The sequence below is a fragment of the Battus philenor genome, unplaced genomic scaffold, assembly GCF_028537555.1.
Source record: "Battus philenor isolate CCGP_79_NKW_IND1 unplaced genomic scaffold, ilBatPhil1.0.hap1 SCAF_7, whole genome shotgun sequence".
NCBI classification, from domain to species: domain Eukaryota; kingdom Metazoa; phylum Arthropoda; class Insecta; order Lepidoptera; family Papilionidae; genus Battus; species Battus philenor.
In genome coordinates, this window is record NW_027181737.1 from 12,698,327 (window position 1) to 12,720,323 (window position 21,997).

At 29.6% G+C, this 21,997-nt stretch overlaps 1 long non-coding RNA gene across 2 annotated transcripts in view; it reads right to left on the minus strand.

Moving 5' to 3' along the window:
- LOC137931253 (uncharacterized) overlaps positions 1–21,207 on the minus strand; it is a 60,332-nt gene extending 39,125 nt beyond the window's left edge. For both annotated transcript variants that reach the window (XR_011108946.1, XR_011108945.1), the window contains exons 1-3: positions 20,962–21,207; positions 19,968–20,157; positions 19,282–19,627 (exon numbers count right to left, since the gene is read on the minus strand). This is a non-coding gene — a long non-coding RNA (uncharacterized lncRNA). The remainder of the gene's footprint in view (positions 1–19,281; positions 19,628–19,967; positions 20,158–20,961) is intronic.
- Positions 21,208–21,997: the final 790 nt, after the last annotated feature.

The following is a 21,997-nucleotide window of genomic DNA, read 5'->3' on the forward strand; positions in this document are numbered from 1 at the left end:
CCTAAATCTCTAGTTAGATGTTTAGTGAAGAACACTGGTAACTGGTAAAACCTTAAAACAGGTATCTGTCGATTAAAAAACCTTTCGTTGTAGTTCTCCGCTCTTTGTACTTTGAACTCATTTAAGTTTGCTACATTTCCTTACGAGTAAACGTTATGTCTATTTTTGAGTACGACAATATCATAATTGCTCAATTCTAATGGCTTTCTGTTATGTTGAAAATAAAGTAGATTAACTTTTTAATTCACCCTATAAATTCATCAATATCTCTTTAATAATAAATTCTCCTGCATTTTATAAACATATGTCAACCATTAATCTCTAGCTAGCTGTTTTGTTAAGAACACTAGTAACTGTAAGACCTTAAAACAGGTATCTGACGATTAAAATCCTTTCGTTGTAGTTCTCCGCTCTATATAATTTGAACTCATTTGAGTTTACTACATTTCCTTACGAATAAACGTTATCCCTATTTATGAGTACGATAATATAATTGCTAAATTCTAAGAGCTTTCTGTTTTGTTGAAAATAAACTAGATTAACTTTTTAATTCACCCTACAAATTCATCAATATCTCTTTAATAATAAATTCTCCTGCATTTTATAAACATATGTCAACCATTAATCTCTAGCTAGCTGTCTTGTTAAGAACACTAGTAACTGTAAGACCTTAAAACAGGTATCTGACGATTAATAACCTTTCGTTGTAGTTCTCCGCTCTGTATAATTTGAACTCATTTGAGTTTGCTACATTTCCTTACGAATAAACGTTATCCCTATTTATGAGTACGATAATATAATTGCTAAATTCTAAGAGCTTTCTGTTATGTTGAAAATAAACTAGACTTACTTTTTAATTCGCCCTAAAAATTCATCAATATCTCTTTAATAATAAATTCTCCTGCATTTTATAAACATATGTCAACCATTAATATCTAGCTAGCTGTTTTGTTAAGAACATTGGTAACTGGTAAAACATTAACATAATAGGTATTTGATAATTGAAAACCTTTCGTTGTAGTTCTCCGCTCTATATAATTTGAACTCATTTGAGTTTGCTACATTTCCTTACGACTTAACGTTGTCTCTATTTATGAGTACGAAAATAATATGACTGCTTTATTGTAATAGCTTTCTGTTATGTTCCAAATAAACTTGATTAACTTTTAATTCACCCTACAAATTCATCAATATCTCTTTAATAATAAATTATCCTGCATTTTATAAACATATGTCAACCATTAATATCTAGCTAGCTGTTTTGTTAAGAACACTAGTAACTGTAAGACCTTAAAACAGGTATCTGACGATTAAAATCCTTTCGTTGTAGTTCTCCGCTCTATATAATTTGAACTCATTTGAGTTTGCTACATTTCCTTACGAATAAACGTTATCCCTATTTATGAGTACGATAATATAATTGCTAAATTCTAAGAGCTTTCTGTTTTGTTGAAAATAAACTAGATTAACTTTTTAATTCACCCTACAAATTCATCAATATCTCTTTAATAATAAATTCTCCTGCATTTTATAAACATATGTCAACCATTAATATCTAGCTAGCTGTTTTGTTAAGAACATTGGTAACTGGTAAAACATTAACATAATAGGTATTTGATAATTGAAAACCTTTCGTTGTAGTTCTCCGCTCTATGCATTTTGAACTCATTTGAGTTTGCTACATTTCCTTACGACTAAACGTTGTCTCTATTTATGAGTACGAAAATAATATGACTTCGTTATTGTAATAGCTTTCTGTTATGTTCCAAATAAACTAGATTAACTTTTTAATTCACCCTACATATTCATCAATTTCTGTTCAATAATAATCCCACCTAGGTTCTTTGAATCTATCTCGACCCTAAATCTCTAGTTAGATGTTTAGTGAAGAACACTGGTAACTGGTAAAACTTTAAAACAGGTATCTGTCGATTAAAAAACCTTTCGTTGTAGTTCTCCGCTCTATGCATTTTGAACTCATTTGAGTTTGCTACATTTCCTTACGACTAAACGTTGTCTCTATTTATGAGTACGAAAATAATATGACTGCTTTATTGTAATAGCTTTCTGTTATGTTCAAAATAAAGTAGATTAACTTTTTAATTCACCCTACAAATTCATCAATATCTCTTTAATAATAAATTCTCCTGCATTTTATAAACATATGTCAACCATTAATATCTAGCTAGCTGTTTTGTTAAGAACATTGGTAACTGGTAAAACATTAACATAATAGGTATTTGATAATTGAAAACCTTTCGTTGTAGTTCTCCGCTCTATGCATTTTGAACTCATTTGAGTTTGCTACATTTCCTTACGACTAAACGTTGTCTCTATTTATGAGTACGAAAATAATATGACTTCGTTATTGTAATAGCTTTCTGTTATGTTCCAAATAAACTAGATTAACTTTTTAATTCACCCTACATATTCATCAATTTCTGTTCAATAATAATCCCACCTAGGTTCTTTGAATCTATCTCGACCCTAAATCTCTAGTTAGATGTTTAGTGAAGAACACTGGTAACTGGTAAAACTTTAAAACAGGTATCTGTCGATTAAAAAACCTTTCGTTGTAGTTCTCCGCTCTATGCATTTTGAACTCATTTGAGTTTGCTACATTTCCTTACGAATAAACGTTATCCCTATTTATGAGTACGATAATATAATTGCTCAATTCTAATGGCTTTCTGTTTTGTTGAAAATAAAGTAGATTAACTTTTTAATTCTCCCTACAAATTCATCAATATATCTTTAATAATAAATTCTCCTGCATTTTATAAACATATGTCAACCATTAATATCTAGCTAGCTGCTTTGTTAAGAACACTAGTAGCTGTAAGACCTTAAAACAGGTATCTGACGATTAAAAACCTTTCGTTGTAGTTCTCCGCTCTATGCATTTTGAACTCATTTGAGTTTGCTACATTTCCTTGCGAGTAAACGTTATGTCTATTTTTGAGTACGATAATATTATAATTGCTAAATTTTATGAGCTTTCTGTTTTGTTGAAAATAAACTAGATTAACTTTTTAATTCACCCTACAAATTCATCAATATCTCTTTAATAATAAATTCTCCTGCATTTTATAAACATATGTCAACCATTAATATCTAGCTAGCTGTCTTGTTAAGAACACTAGTAACTGTAAGACCTTAAAACAGGTATCTGACGATTAAAAACCTTTCGTTGTAGTTCTCCGCTCTATATAATTTGAACTCATTTGAGTTTGCTACATTTCCTTACGACTAAACGTTGTCTCTATTTATGAGTACGAAAATAATATGACTGCTTTATTGTAATAGCTTTCTGTTTTGTTGAAAATAAACTAGAGTAACTTTTTAATTCATCCTACAAATTCATCAATATATCTTTAATAATAAATTATCCTGCATTTTATAAACATATGTCAACCATAAACCTCTAGCTAGCTATTTTGTTAAGAACATTGGTAACTGGTAAAACATTAACATAATAGGTATCTGATGATTAAAAACTCTTTCGTGATAGTTTTCCATCCTATGTACTTTATACTTAATTGAAATGGCTACAGGTACTTACGACTAAACGTTATCTTTAAATATTTCTGATATAAACTAAATACACTTTTTGATTCTACCTACATATTCATCAATTTCTGTTCAATAATAATCCCACCTAGGTTCTTTGAATCTATCTCGACTCTAAATCTCTAGTTAGATGTTTAGTGAAGAACACTGGTAACTGGTAAAACTTCAAAACAGGTATCTGTCGATTAAAAAACCTTTCGTTGTAGTTCTCCGCTCTATGCATTTTGAACTCATTTGAGTTTGCTACATTTCCTTACGAATAAACGTTATCCCTATTTATGAGTACGATAAAATAATTGCTAAATTCTAAGAGCTTTCTGTTATGTTGAAAATAAAGTAGATTAACTTTTAAATTCACCCTACAAATTCATCAATATCTCTTTAATAATAAATTCTCCTGCATTTTATAAACATATGTCAACCAATTATCTCTAGCTAGCTGTTTTGTTAAAAACACTAGTAACTGTAAGACCTTAAAACAGGTATCTGACGATTAAAAACCTTTCGTTGTAGTTCTCCGCTCTATATAATTTGAACTAATTTGAGTTTACTACATTTCCTTACGAATAAACGTTATCCCTATTTATGAGTACGATAAAATAATTGCTAAATTCTAAGAGCTTTCTGTTATGTTGAAAATAAACTAGACTTACTTTTAAATTCACCCTACAAATTCATCAATATCTCTTTAATAATAAATTCTCCTGCATTTTATAAACATATGTCAACCAATTATCTCTAGCTAGCTGTCTTGTTAAGAACACTAGTAACTGTAAGACCTTAAAACAGGTATCTGACGATTAAAATCCTTTCGTTGTAGTTCTCCGCTCTATATAATTTGAACTCATTTGAGTTTACTACATTTCCTTACGAATAAACGTTATCCCTATTTATGAGTACGATAATATAATTGCTAAATTCTAAGAGCTTTCTGTTTTGTTGAAAATAAACTAGATTAACTTTTTAATTCACCCTACAAATTCATCAATATCTCTTTAATAATAAATTCTCCTGCATTTTATAAACATATGTCAACCATTAATCTCTAGCTAGCTGTCTTGTTAAGAACACTAGTAACTGTAAGGCCTTAAAACAGGTATCTGACGATTAAAAACCTTTCGTTGTAGTTCTCCGCTCTATATAATTTGAACTCATTTGAGTTTGCTACATTTCCTTACGACTAAACGTTGTCTCTATTTATGAGTACGAAAATAATATGACTGCTTTATTGTAATAGCTTTCTGTTATGTTCAAAATAAAGTAGATTAACTTTTTAATTCACCCTACAAATTCATCAATATCTCTTTAATAATAAATTCTCCTGCATTTTATAAACATATGTCAACCATTAATATCTAGCTAGCTGTTTTGTTAAGAACACTAGTAGCTGTAAGACCTTAAAACAGGTATCTGACGATTATAAACCTTTCGTTGTAGTTCTCCGCTCTATGCATTTTGAACTCATTTGAGTTTGCTACATTTCCTTACGAGTAAACGTTATGTCTATTTTTGAGTACGATAATATTATAATTCCTAAATTTTATGAGCTTTCTGTTTTGTTGAAAATAAACTAGAGTAACTTTTTAATTCATCCTACAAATTCATCAATATATCTTTAATAATAAATTATCCTGCATTTTATAAACATATGTCAACCATAAATCTCTAGCTAGCTATTTTGTCAAGAACATTGGTAACTGGTAAAACATTAACATAATAGGTATCTGATGATTAAAAAATCTTTCGTGATAGTTTTCCGTTCTATGTACTTTCTACTCACTTGAAATGGCTACAGCTCCTTACGACTAAACGTTATCTCCCTTTATGAGTACGATAATATTATAATTGCTAAATTTTAAGAGCTTTCTGTTATGTTCCAAATAAACTTGATTAACTTTTAATTCACCCTACAAATTCATCAATATCTCTTTAATAATAAATTCTCCTGCATTTTATAAACATATGTCAACCAATTATCTCTAGCTAGCTGTTTTGTTAAAAACACTAGTAACTGTAAGACCTTAAAACAGGTATCTGACGATTAAAAACCTTTCGTTGTAGTTCTCCGCTCTATATAATTTGAACTCATTTGAGTTTACTACATTTCCTTACGAATAAACGTTATCCCTATGAGTACGATAATATTATAATTGCTAAATTCTAAGAGATTTCTGTTATGTTGAAAATAAAGTAGATTAACTTTTTAATTCTCCCTACAAATTCATCAATATATCTTTAAAAATAAATTATCCTGCATTTTATAAACATATGTCAACCATTAATCTCTAGCTAGCTGTTTTGTTAAAAACACTAGTAACTGTAAGACCTTAAAACAGGTATCTGACGATTAAAAACCTTTCGTTGTAGTTCTCCGCTCTATATAATTTGAACTAATTTGAGTTTACTACATTTCCTTACGAATAAACGTTATCCCTATTTATGAGTACGATATAATAATTGCTAAATTCTAAGAGCTTTCTGTTATGTTGAAAATAAAGTAGATTAACTTTTAAATTCACCCTACAAATTCATCAATATCTCTTTAATAATAAATTCTCCTGCATTTTATAAACATATGTCAACCAATTATCTCTAGCTAGCTGTCTTGTTAAGAACACTAGTAACTGTAAGACCTTAAAACAGGTATCTGACGATTAAAATCCTTTCGTTGTAGTTCTCCGCTCTATATAATTTGAACTCATTTGAGTTTACTACATTTCCTTACGAATAAACGTTATCCCTATTTATGAGTACGATAATATAATTGCTAAATTCTAAGAGCTTTCTGTTTTGTTGAAAATAAACTAGATTAACTTTTTAATTCACCCTACAAATTCATCAATATCTCTTTAATAATAAATTCTCCTGCATTTTATAAACATATGTCAACCATTAATCTCTAGCTAGCTGTCTTGTTAAGAACACTAGTAACTGTAAGACCTTAAAACAGGTATCTGACGATTAAAAACCTTTCGTTGTAGTTCTCCGCTCTATATAATTTGAACTCATTTGAGTTTGCTACATTTCCTTACGACTAAACGTTGTCTCTATTTATGAGTACGAAAATAATATGACTGCTTTATTGTAATAGCTTTCTGTTATGTTCAAAATAAAGTAGATTTACTTTTTAATTCACCCTACAAATTCATCAATATCTCTTTAATAATAAATTCTCCTGCATTTTATAAACATATGTCAACCATTAATATCTAGCTAGCTGTTTTGTTAAGAACACTAGTAGCTGTAAGACCTTAAAACAGGTATCTGACGATTATAAACCTTTCGTTGTAGTTCTCCGCTCTATGCATTTTGAACTCATTTGAGTTTGCTACATTTCCTTACGAGTAAACGTTATGTCTATTTTTGAGTACGATAATATTATAATTCCTAAATTTTATGAGCTTTCTGTTTTGTTGAAAATAAACTAGAGTAACTTTTTAATTCATCCTACAAATTCATCAATATATCTTTAATAATAAATTATCCTGCATTTTATAAACATATGTCAACCATAAATCTCTAGCTAGCTATTTTGTCAAGAACATTGGTAACTGGTAAAACATTAACATAATAGGTATCTGATGATTAAAAAATCTTTCGTGATAGTTTTCCGTTCTATGTACTTTCTACTCACTTGAAATGGCTACAGCTCCTTACGACTAAACGTTATCTCCCTTTATGAGTACGATAATATTATAATTGCTAAATTTTAAGAGCTTTCTGTTATGTTGAAAATAAACTAGATTAACTTTTTAATTCACCCTACAAATTCATCAATATCTCTTTAATAATAAATTCTCCTGCATTTTATAAACATATGTCAACCATTAATCTCTAGCTAGCTGCTTTGTTAAGAACACTAGTAGCTGTAAGACCTTAAAACAGGTATCTGACGATTAAAAACCTTTCGTTGTAGTTCTCCGCTCTATGCATTTTGAACTCATTTGAGTTTGCTACATTTCCTTACGAGTAAACGTTAAGTCTATTTTTGAGTACGATAATATTATAATTGCTAAATTTTATGAGCTTTCTGTTTTGTTGAAAATATACTAAATCAACTTTTTAATTCATCCTACAAATTTATCAACATATCTTTAATAATAAATTATCCTGCATTTTATAAACATATGTCAACCATAAATCTCTAGCTAGCTATTTTGTCAAGAACATTGGTAACTGGTAAAACATTAACATAATAGGTATCTGATGATTAAAAAATCTTTCGTGATAGTTTTCCGTTCTATGTACTTTCTACTCACTTGAAATGGCTACAGCTACTTACGACTAAACGTTATCTCCCTTTATGAGTACGATAATATTATAATTGCTAAATTTTATTAGCTTTCTGTTTTGTTGAAAATAAACTAGATTAACTTTTTAATTCATCCTACAAATTTATCAACATATCTTTAATAATGAATTATCCTGCATTTTATAAACATATGTCAACCATAAATCTCTAGCTAGCTATTTTGTTAAGAACATTGGTAACTGGTAAAACATTAACATAATAGGTATCTGATGATTAAAAAATCTTTCGTGATAGTTTTCCATCCTATGTACTTTATACTTAATTGAAATGGCTACAGGTACTTACGACTAAACGTTATCTTTAAATATTTCCGATATAAACTAAATACACCTTTTTAATTCTACCTACATATTCATCAATTTCTGTTCAATAATAATTCCACCTAGGTTCTTTGAATCTATCTCGACCCTAAATCTCTAGTTAGATGTTTAGTGAAGAACACTGGTAACTGGTAAAACTTCAAAACAGGTATCTGTCGATTAAAAAACCTTTCGTTGTAGTTCTCCGCTCTTTGTACTTTGAACTCATTTGAGTTTGCTACATTTCCTTACGGGTAAACGTTATCCCTATTTATGAGTACGATAATATCACAATTGCTCAATTCTAATAGCTTTCTGTTATGTTTAAAATAAACTAGATTCACTTTTTGATTCTGTCTACATATTCATCAATTTCTCCTCAATAATAATTTCAACTAGGTTATCTGAATCTATGTCGACCATAAATCTCTAGTTAGATGTTTAGTGAAGAACTTTAGTAACCGGTAAAACCTTAAAAAAACATATCTGACGTTTAAAAAATCTTTCGTTATAGTTTTCCGTTCTGTGTACTTTCTACTCACTTGAAATGGCTACAGCTCCTTACGACTATACGTTATCCCTATTTATGAGTACGATAATATTATAATTGCTAAATTCTATGAGCTTTCAGTTTTGTTGAAAATAAACTAGAGTAACTTTTTAATTCACCCTACAAATTCATCAATATCTCTTTAATAATAAATTCTCCTGCATTTTATAAACATATGTCAACCATTAATCTCTAGCTAGCTGTTTAGTAAATATCGTTGGTAACTGGTAAAACCCTAAAACAGATATCTTACGATTAAAAAACGTTTCGTTGTAATTCTCCGCTCTATGCATTTTGAACTCATTTGAGTTTGCTACATTTCCTTACGACTATACGTTATCCCTATTTATGAGTACGATAATATCACAATTGCTAAATTTTAAGAGCTTTCTGTTATGTTGAAAATAAAGTAGATTAACTTTTTAATTCATCCTACAAATTCATCAATATATCTTTAATAATAAATTATCCTGCATTTTATAAACATATGTCAACCATAAATCTCTAGCTAGCTATTTTGTTAAGAACATTGGTAACTGGTAAAACATTAACATAATAGGTATCTGATGATTAAAAAATCTTTCGTGATAGTTTTCCATCCTATGTACTTTATACTTAATTGAAATGGCTACAGGTACTTACGACTAAACGTTATCTTTAAATATTTCTGATATAAACTAAATACACTTTTTGATTCTACCTACATATTCATCAATTTCTGTTCAATAATAATCCCACCTAGGTTCTTTGAATCTATCTCGACCCTAAATCTCTAGTTAGATGTTTAGTGAAGAACACTGGTAACTGGTAAAACTTTAAAACAGGTATCTGTCGATTAAAAAACCTTTCGTTGTAGTTCTCCGCTCTTTGTACTTTGAACTCATTTGAGTTTGCTACATTTCCTTACGGGTAAACGTTATCCCTATTTATGAGTAGGATAATATCACAATTGCTCAATTCTAATAGCTTTCTGTTATGTTTAAAATAAACTAGATTCACTTTTTGATTCTGTCTACATATTCATCAATTTCTCCTCAATAATAATTTCACCTAGGTTATCTGAATCTATGTCGACCATAAATCTCTAGTTAGATGTTTAGTGAAGAACTTTAGTAACCGGTAAAACCTTAAAAAAACATATCTGACGTTTAAAAAATCTTTCGTTATAGTTTTCCGTTCTGTGTACTTTCTACTCACTTGAAATGGCTACAGCTCCTTACGACTAAACGTTATCTCCCTTTATGAGTACGATAATATTATAATTGCTAAATTCTATGAGCTTTCAGTTTTGTTGAAAATAAACTAGAGTAACTTTTTAATTCACCCTACAAATTCATCAATATCTCTTTAATAATAAATTCTCCTGCATTTTATAAACATATGTCAACCATTAATCTCTAGCTAGCTGTTTTGTTAAGAACATTGGTAACTGGTAAAACCCTAAAACAGATATCTTACGATTAAAAAACCTTTCGTTGTAATTCTCCGCTCTATGCATTTTGAACTCATTTGAGTTTGCTACATTTCTTTACGGGTAAACGATATCCCTATTTATGAGTAGGATAATATCACAATTGCTAAATTTTAAGAGCTTTCTGTTATGTTGAAAATAAAGTAGATTAACTTTTCAATTCACCCTACAAATTCATCAATATATCTTTAATAATGAATTCTCCTGAATTTTATAAACATATGTTAACCATTAATCTCTAGCTAGCTGTTTTGTTAAGAACACTAGTAACTGTATGACCTTAAAACAGGTATCTGACGATTAAAAACCTTTCGTTGTAGTTCTCCGCTCTATGCATTTTGAACTCATTTGAGTTTGCTACATTTTCTTACGAGTAAACGTTATCCCTATGAGTACGATAATATTATAATTGCTAAATTCTAAGAGATTTCTGTTATGTTGAAAATAAAGTAGATTAACTTTTTAATTCTCCCTACAAATTCATCAATATATCTTTAATAATAAATTCTCCTGCATTTTATAAACATATGTTAACCATTAATCTCTAGCTAGCTGTCTTGTTAAGAACACTAGTAACTGTAAGACCTTAAAACAGGTATCTGACGATTAAAAAAGCCTTTCGTTGTAGTTCTCCGCTCTATGCATTTTGAACTCATTAGAGTTTGCTACTTTATCTAACGAGTAAACGTTATCCCTATTTATGAGTACGATAATATAATTGCTAAATTTTTAGAGCTTTCTGTTTTGTTGAAAATAAACTAGATTAACTTTTTAATTCACCCTACAAATTCATCAATATCTCTTTAATAATTAATTCTCCTGCATTTTATAAACATATGTCAACCATTAATCTCTAGCTAGCTATTTTGTTAAGAACATTGGTAACTGGTAAAACATTAACATAATAGGTATCTGATGATTAAAAAATCTTTCGTTATAGTTTTCCATCCTATGTACTTTATACTTAATTGAAATGGCTACAGGTACTTACGACTAAACGTTATCTTTATATATTTCTGATATAAACTAAAGACACTTTTTGATTCTACCTACATATTCATCAATTTCTGTTCAATAATAATCCCACTTAGGTTCTTTGAATCTATCTCGACCCTAAATCTCTAGTTAGATGTTTAGTGAAGAACACTGGTAACTGGTAAAACTTCAAAACAGGTATCTGTCGATTAAAAAACCTTTCGTTGTAGTTCTCCGCTCTTTGTACTTTGAACTCATTTGAGTTTGCTACATTTCTTTACGGGTAAACGATATCCCTATTTATGAGTAGGATAATATCACAATTGCTCAATTCTAATAGCTTTCTGTTATGTTTAAAATAAACTAGATTCACTTTTTGATTCTGTCTACATATTCATCAATTTCTCCTCAATAATAATTTCACCTAGGTTATCTGAATCTATGTCGACCATAAATCTCTAGTTAGATGTTTAGTGAAGAACTTTAGTAACCAGTAAAACCTTAAAAAAACATATCTGACGTTTAAAAAATCTTTCGTTATAGTTTTCCGTTCTGTGTACTTTCTACTCACTTGAAATGGCTACAGCTCCTTACGACTATACGTTATCCCTATTTATGAGTACGATAATATTATAATTGCTAAATTCTATGAGCTTTCAGTTTTGTTGAAAATAAACTAGAGAACTTTTTAATTCACCCTACAAATTCATCAATATCTCTTTAATAATAAATTCTCCTGCATTTTATATACATATGTCAACCATTAATCTCTAGCTAGCTGTTTAGTAAATATCGTTGGTAACTGGTAAAACCCTAAAACAGATATCTTACGATTAAAAAACCTTTCGTTGTAATTCTCCGCTCTATGCATTTTGAACTCATTTGAGTTTGCTACATTTCCTTACGACTATACGTTATCCCTATTTATGAGTACGATAATATCACAATTGCTAAATTTTAAGAGCTTTCTGTTATGTTGAAAATAAAGTAGATTAACTTTTCAATTCATCCTACAAATTCATCAATATATCTTTAATAATAAATTATCCTGCATTTTATAAACATATGTCAACCATTAATCTCTAGCTAGCTGTTTTGTTAAGAACACTAGTAACTGTAAGACCTTAAAACAGGTATCTGACGATTAAAAAAGCCTTTCGTTGTAGTTCTCCGCTCTATGCATTTTGAACTCATTTGAGTTTGCTACATTTCCTTACGAGTAAACGTTATGTCTATTTTTGAGTACGACAATATCATAATTGCTCAATTCTAATGGCTTTCTGTTTTGTTGAAAATAAAGTAGATTAACTTTTTAATTCTCCCTACAAATTCATCAATATATCTTTAATAATAAATTCTCTTGCATTTTATAAACATATGTCAACCATTAATATCTAGCTAGCTGCTTTGTTAAGAACACTAGTAGCTGTAAGACCTTAAAACAGGTATCTGACGATTAAAAACCTTTCGTTGTAGTTCTCCGCTCTATGCATTTTGAACTCATTTGAGTTTGCTACATTTCCTTGCGAGTAAACGTTATGTCTATTTTTGAGTACGATAATATTATAATTGCTAAATTTTATGAGCTTTCTGTTTTGTTGAAAATAAACTAGATTAACTTTTTAATTCACCCTACAAATTCATCAATATCTCTTTAATAATAAACTCTCCTGCATTTTATAAACATATGTCAACCATTAATCTCTAGCTAGCTGTCTTGTTAAGAACACTAGTAACTGTAAGACCTTAAAACAGGTATCTGACGATTAAAAACCTTTCGTTGTAGTTCTCCGCTCTATATAATTTGAACTCATTTGAGTTTGCTACATTTCCTTACGACTAAACGTTGTCTCTATTTATGAGTACGAAAATAATATGACTGCTTTATTGTAATAGCTTTCTGTTTTGTTGAAAATAAACTAGAGTAACTTTTTAATTCATCCTACAAATTCATCAATATATCTTTAATAATAAATTATCCTGCATTTTATAAACATATGTCAACCATAAACCTCTAGCTAGCTATTTTGTTAAGAACATTGGTAACTGGTAAAACATTAACATAATAGGTATCTGATGATTAAAAACTCTTTCGTGATAGTTTTCCATCCTATGTACTTTATACTTAATTGAAATGGCTACAGGTACTTACGACTAAACGTTATCTTTAAATATTTCTGATATAAACTAAATACACTTTTTGATTCTACCTACATATTCATCAATTTCTGTTCAATAATAATCCCACCTAGGTTCTTTGAATCTATCTCGACTCTAAATCTCTAGTTAGATGTTTAGTGAAGAACACTGGTAACTGGTAAAACTTCAAAACAGGTATCTGTCGATTAAAAAACCTTTCGTTGTAGTTCTCCGCTCTTTGTACTTTGAACTCATTTGAGTTTGCTACATTTCCTTACGGGTAAACGTTATCCCTATTTATGAGTACGATAATATCACAATTGCTCAATTCTTATAGCTTTCTGTTTTGTTGAAAATAAACTAGATTAACTTTTTAATTCACCCTACAAATTCATCAATATATCTTTAATAATAAATTCTCTTGCATTTTATAAACATATGTCAACCATTAATATCTAGCTAGCTGCTTTGTTAAGAACACTAGTAGCTGTAAGACCTTAAAACAGGTATCTGACGATTAAAAACCTTTCGTTGTAGTTCTCCGCTCTATGCATTTTGAACTCATTTGAGTTTGCTACATTTCCTTGCGAGTAAACGTTATGTCTATTTTTGAGTACGATAATATTATAATTGCTAAATTTTATGAGCTTTCTGTTTTGTTGAAAATAAACTAGATTAACTTTTTAATTCACCCTACAAATTCATCAATATCTCTTTAATAATAAACTCTCCTGCATTTTATAAACATATGTCAACCATTAATCTCTAGCTAGCTGTCTTGTTAAGAACACTAGTAACTGTAAGACCTTAAAACAGGTATCTGACGATTAAAAACCTTTCGTTGTAGTTCTCCGCTCTATATAATTTGAACTCATTTGAGTTTGCTACATTTCCTTACGACTAAACGTTGTCTCTATTTATGAGTACGAAAATAATATGACTGCTTTATTGTAATAGCTTTCTGTTATGTTCAAAATAAAGTAGATTAACTTTTTAATTCACCCTACAAATTCATCAATATCTCTTTAATAATAAATTCTCCTGCATTTTATAAACATATGTCAACCATTAATATCTAGCTAGCTGTTTTGTTAAGAACACTAGTAGCTGTAAGACCTTAAAACAGGTATCTGACGATTATAAACCTTTCGTTGTAGTTCTCCGCTCTATGCATTTTGAACTCATTTGAGTTTGCTACATTTCCTTACGAGTAAACGTTATGTCTATTTTTGAGTACGATAATATTATAATTCCTAAATTTTATGAGCTTTCTGTTTTGTTGAAAATAAACTAGAGTAACTTTTTAATTCATCCTACAAATTCATCAATATATCTTTAATAATAAATTATCCTGCATTTTATAAACATATGTCAACCATAAATCTCTAGCTAGCTATTTTGTCAAGAACATTGGTAACTGGTAAAACATTAACATAATAGGTATCTGATGATTAAAAAATCTTTCGTGATAGTTTTCCGTTCTATGTACTTTCTACTCACTTGAAATGGCTACAGCTCCTTACGACTAAACGTTATCTCCCTTTATGAGTACGATAATATTATAATTGCTAAATTTTAAGAGCTTTCTGTTATGTTGAAAATAAACTAGATTAACTTTTTAATTCACCCTACAAATTCATCAATATCTCTTTAATAATAAATTCTCCTGCATTTTATAAACATATGTCAACCATTAATCTCTAGCGCTAGCTGTCTTGTTAAGAACACTAGTAACTGTAAGACCTTAAAACAGGTATCTGACGATTAAAAACCTTTCGTTGTAGTTCTCCGCTCTATATAATTTGAACTCATTTGAGTTTGCTACATTTTCTTACGAGTAAACGTTATCCCTATGAGTACGATAATATTATAATTGCTAAATTCTAAGAGATTTCTGTTATGTTGAAAATAAAGTAGATTAACTTTTTAATTCTCCCTACAAATTCATCAATATATCTTTAAAAATAAATTATCCTGCATTTTATAAACATATGTCAACCATTAATCTCTAGCTAGCTGTTTTGTTAAAAACACTAGTAACTGTAAGATCTTAAAACAGGTATCTGACGATTAAAAACCTTTCGTTGTAGTTCTCCGCTCTATATAATTTGAACTAATTTGAGTTTACTACATTTCCTTACGAATAAACGTTATCCCTATTTATGAGTACGATAAAATAATTGCTAAATTCTAAGAGCTTTCTGTTATGTTGAAAATAAAGTAGATTAACTTTTAAATTCACCCTACAAATTCATCAATATCTCTTTAATAATAAATTCTCCTGCATTTTATAAACATATGTCAACCATTAATCTCTAGCTAGCTGTCTTGTTAAGAACACTAGTAACTGTAAGACCTTAAAACAGGTATCTGACGATTAAACACCTTTCGTTGTAGTTCTCCGCTCTATGCATTTTGAACTCATTTGAGTTTGCTACATTTTCTTACGAGTAAACGTTATCCCTATGAGTACGATAGTATCACAATTGCTAAATTCTAATAGCTTTCTGTTTTGTTGAAAATAAAGTAGATTAACTTTTTAATTCACCCTACCCATATCCTACCCTACCCTACCCATCAATATCTCTAATATTAAATTCTCCTGCATTTTATAAACATATGTCAACCATTAATATCTAGATAGCTGTTTTGTTAAGAACACTAGTAGCTGTAAGACCTTAAAACAGGTATCTGACGATTATAAACCTTTCGTTGTAGTTCTCCGCTCTATGCATTTTGAACTCATTTGAGTTTGCTACATTTTCTTACGAGTAAACGTTATCCCTATGAGTACGATAATATTATAATTGCTAAATTCTAAGAGATTTCTGTTATGTTGAGAATAAAGTAGATTAACTTTTTAATTCACCCTACAAATTCATCAATATCGCTTTAATAATAAGTTCTCCTGCATTTTATAAACATATGTCAACCATTAATATCTAGATAGCTGTTTTGTTAAGAACACTAGTAGCTGTAAGACCTTAAAACAGGTATCTGACGATTAAAATCCTTTCGTTGTAGTTCTCCGCTCTATATAATTTGAACTCATGAGTTTGCTACATTTCCTTACGAATAAACGTTATGTCTATTTTTGAGTACGACAATATCATAATTGCTCAATTCTAATGGCTTTCTGTTATGTTGAAAATAAACTTGATTTACTTTTTACTACAAATTCATCAATATCTCTTTAATAATGAATTATCCTGCATTTTATAAACATATGTCAACCATAAATCTCTAGCTAGCTGTTTTGTTAAGAATATTGGTAACTGGTAAAACATTAACATAATAGGTATCTGATGGTTTAAAAAATCTTTCGTGATAGTTTTCCGTTCTATGTACTTTATACTTGATTGAAATGGCTACAGGTACTTACCACTAAACGTTATCTTTAAATATTTCTAATATAAACTAAATACACTTTTTGATTCTACCTACATATTCATCAATTTCTGTTCAATAATAATTCCACCTAGGTTCTTTGAATCTATCTCAACCCTAAATCTCTAGTTAGATGTTTAGTGAAGAACACTAGTAACTGTAAGACCTTAAAACAGGTATCTGACGAGTAAAAACCTTTCTTTGTAGTTCTCCGCTCTATGCATTTTGAACTCATTTGAGTTTGCTACATTTTCTTACGAGTAAACGTTATCCCTATTTATGAGTACTATAATATTAAAATTGCTAAAGTCTGAGAGCTTTCTGTTATGTTGAAAATAAACTAGATTTATTTTTTAATTTACCCTACAAACTGATCAATATCTCTTTAATAATAAATTCTCCTGCATTTTATAAACATATGTCAACCATAAACCTCTAGCTAGTTGTTTAGTAAAGAACATTGGTAACTGGTAAAACCTTAAAACAGGTATCTGTGGATTAAAAAACCTTTCGCTGTAGTTCTCCGCTCTTTGTACTTTGAACTCGTTTGAGTTTGCTACATTTCCTTACGACTAAACGTTATCCCTATTTATGAGTACGATAATATTATAATTGCTAAATTCTAAGAGCTTTCTGTTATGTTGAAAATAAACTTGATTTACTTTTTACTACATATTCATCAATATTGCTTTAATAATAAGTTCTCCTGCATTTTATAAACATATATCAACTATTAATCTCTAGCTAGCTGTTTTGTTAAGAACACTAGTAGCTGTAAGACCTTAAAACAGGTATCTGTGGATTAAAAAACCTTTCGCTGTAGTTCTCCGCTCTTTGTACTTTGAACTCGTTTGAGTTTGTTACATTTCCTTACGACTAAACGTTGTCCCTATTTATGAGTACGATAATATTATAATTGCTAAAGTCTGAGAGCTTTTTGTTATGTTGAAAATAAACTAGATTTACTTTTTAATTCTACATACAAATTCATAAATTCTCTTAAATAGAACTTTACGTCTAAATATTTTATGTCAAATATAAAACTACAGCTAGTTGATTCGTTAAAATATATTTCGTAACTTAAAACTAAACCAAAAGAGCCAAAACAGGTATCTGAAAATTAAAACACCTCTCGTTATAATATAAATTCACGTAACTACAAACCACTAACGATTATTTTGAGGTTTACTATAATTACGTTACTTAATTTTGGTAGCTTTCGGTTAGCGTTGAATTACCCGACATCCAGCTAATTTTACCTTAAAATTATCAATCTTGTTATATTTTAACCTTTTCTCGAATTGGGTGAACTATAAATCGGTAATATAAGCTTAATGCTGTATTTATACTATACTGAATTTCGTCTATTGAATAGGCTGTAAGTTAAGTATAGCTATTTATCATATTGTTTGGTTGTGATGTTCATCAATACTAGTACTATAAAATAGTAAATGAAATAGAACAAAATTAGTTAATTATTACTTTGCTTACACGTTAATTCGCTGAGCTGAACGTGAATTATCAATTTGCTCATAATTTTATTGGACCTACAACTAGGCGCCTAGTTTTTTGATGTTGTGGCTCGTTTAAACATTGCTACTTATGGGCTACTGCATCGCGATGGGGAAAGAACGAACCAATAGCGGTAAGAGAGTAGAAATTATTTTATCGCGTAAATAGCTAACGACCACTTCGAGACTAGTTTGTAGTTTCCGATTTTGTTTTGAAATCATAAAAATTTCTCTTTGAAAATAAACTCATTTCTATAACCCTAACTACAAAGTCCACTTTATAGTAATTTAATATTTTATGAACAAATGACTAACTGCCATATCAAAAAGAAATCAACAAGCCTACGGCTCGCCATTCGGTTAAATTTAGTTTGCTTAGCTATACGTTAATTAGCCAATTTGCGCAAAGGTTCTATTAATATTCTTTTTTCCGTTACTTAGACACCAAAACGAGGAACCATACGGGGTATATAAATTTAAATTTTTTTACAACACCGTCAATAAATACCTTTTATAAAAATCTTTGAGTGGCTTATTTCGTTACAAAAACTACGAAATATGTTTATCATACAAGTTAGATATTTTTACCAATTTAACTCTTACTATTTTATAGTGGGTTTAATATTATATATAGCTGCAAAACACACAAACACGTTCACTTACAATAAACATTAAAAATACTAATAGCAACAGTCTAGAAAATGCACATATTCGTTCTAGTGGAAATATGATATAGAAGAGGCCTTTGTTTAGCATTGAATATCCTACGGCTGAACTCTTGTTCGATAATATATATATCGTGAATTCTACGAAAATTAAGTAAAGACTAATTTGATAATCACTTCAAACGTCACAATGCGTAAGTATGACATGGCAAATTGTTTTCATCGTTTATATGCCGTAAAAAAACTAATAAGGGTTTTTCCTAAACCAGGGGATTAAACTACCGAAAACCGTACGACGTTCTAAGAGCTTATAACGATGGGGTTAAACCAAAAAGTTTTTTGCATAAACGTAGGGCGGTTAATCTTAAAACCTAATAACATTTACAAGTTTTAGATTCTTACCTGGGATTTATTTTCCCGAACCAGGAACAAGGCAAAATAAATGTTAACCTCATGGTGGATCATCTTTATTGTTTAAAAGGTCGTATTATTTATTACATTCTAATGTTTCGTGGATATTTAAACATTTCTGTGGGGCTGCTAACCCAAAGTTAATTATTATTAAAACTTTAAATTCTATTTCAATTTATTCGTGATACTGCATATTGTTTCTTTTTCGACTTATTCAAGAGCTATGGCCTTCCACGTCTACTGCATACGGATAATTCCTAGCGAGATATTCCTAACTAAACTCCTCCTTGCAACAAACCGAACCACCCGTAGCTCCGACACCTAAATGTATCAGAATCTGAAAATTAATTATAGATTTGCACAGAATTTTTTTATTTTAAGATGTAAAGGAGGTACTTCATAAGATAAAACTGTTTTACACATCATGCATACATGATGCTTTTTCTAATCTTTTTAATGTTTGCCATACGTACTAATAAAAAACGTATGGTACAGAAGAAAGTTTCAGAAAAAGCATAATTTTGTTATTGAGTCACGGATGACACTGAATCCTATTTAGCGTAAATTGAGTTTTTAATGTTTTTTTTTTTTAAAATAACCCGAAAATGGAGCTACGTCTATTAACTAATGCTATGGTTTGTGTAAAATATTTTTCTTGTTATAACGACTTTAAATACCTTTGTTCTAAAATTTGGGCTATCGCAGACTGGTTCCTGATGATTACTAACGCGCCTTAATATCGACTTAAAACAAGTCAATGTGGTCTACTATTTAGTAGCTGCGATTGCCTGCATGATGCTGAACATAGTGTGTAGAGGACAACGTAGACGGCGACGGTGATGGTTGAAGCAAAATAAATCAAAATTCCTGAAATATTATAAAATGGAAATATAACGGATCTAAATCGTGTTATTGGATCAATTATTGTTTGTTAATATAAAAACAATCAGCGTTTTATACATAAGTTGCGTTAATTAAAGCTACCTTCAACGAAATTTAGTATTTAAGAACACCGTTGAATATGACATACCGAAACGTAAATTTTCCACTTACAGCTAGATCTAACAAGGTATATTTATGTTACGCAGTATAAATCCATAGATGCACTTAATTTTACGATTTTTAGTAAAGACAAGAACCTATGGAACTTGCGTTAACTTTATACAAAAACGCCGTAATCCAATATTTCTTATAAAATTATTAAATCTTAAATTCTAATCCAAAAAATAAAAAGACCAAGATGGCGTCACGTTCCACAAAATGGCGGACCACCTGATCAAACGACGCAACGAAAAATATTGGCTGTGGTTCAACATAGCGATGAACACGCAGCAGATATTATTACAGCGAGCGTAGGTGATTAAAAAAATTATAAATCGTACTCGTGTACGAGTTGATGTATACCCTTTGTTAATGTAACGCTAATGTAACTATAAATAGCGTCGCCATTTTGGGATTTTTATAATACTTGCATATTAAAATTTAAATTAACGAAAATTTAACCTAGAAGACCTTAGACCACAAGGAAACCGTACTTTGGACCACACCTACAGTTATATTACAATTTACAGTTAAACGAACCAAAAAAATTGCGCTGTTACAAAATATTGCACAATCTAACGTATAAAAAAAAACATTACATTAAAAGTAGTTATAATTAAGCGTACCTACCTCATAATTTACACAAATTGCGTAGTTAAGAATTCTGCAGTTTTCGTCAACCGGGCGATGACTCCGCCATCTTGGCATAGACTTGCTTCGATGCTAAACTTCAGCTTACATCTGATGAATACTTATAGCTTATATAGCTACTTAGACCTACATGACTAAAATATTTAATACTTTTAGTAGCATTGTTAAAGAAAAATCTAGATCTTAACACCATATCACTATACAACGCCTAACCTTTCCACTAGGTCGCCTTAAACGGTATGACGATTCTTCGGCATGAGGGGCGTTTTATAGGCACACGTAAGGCTAATAACCAAATAAAATGAAAAGTAACCGCTTAGCCTGTATAATCCGATTCCTAACTACATTTCGAATTTAGTAGGACTACCCTTCTAGAACATTCTTCGTGCTAATGAAAAAGACGGTTGTACAAGTTAAAAAGAGAAAGACGAACATTCTAGAACATTCCAATCGATTGTGTAAAAAGGACAACTACTAACTGCAAGAAAGAGATAAAGCTGTAGAAAGGTCGAGAACTATGTTACTAGACAAAAAATTTTAAGTACATAAAATATTATTCATATACTTCTACCGTTTCATATACATACAATACAAGCGCCAAAATTTTTGTTAGTTTAATAATTTGACATTAATATTATCAGTATCATTCTTTTTCTATTTTCTTTTCAATTTCAATATTATAAAAAGACTTGTAAATCCAAGAGTTTCAATGATAAATAGAAATTAGATATAATTAATTGCAATACCTAAATGCTATAAACTTATGAAGGCAAAAAGGTTCAAGAAAATAAAAAAATAGAAATAAATACAGATTCCTTTTGTATAATTTTAGAAATGTTAAACCTTATAGGTTGTAATAGTTGAGGCTAATAACATAACAATTTAGGTACTATTAAAGTAATGAGATAATGTACCAAAATGATTATATAAGAATTTTCATAAGGCCACAAAAGATGACAATATATTGAAATCTAGGTTTTTTCATTATTTCTCACTATTTGCAATGCACTCTCCC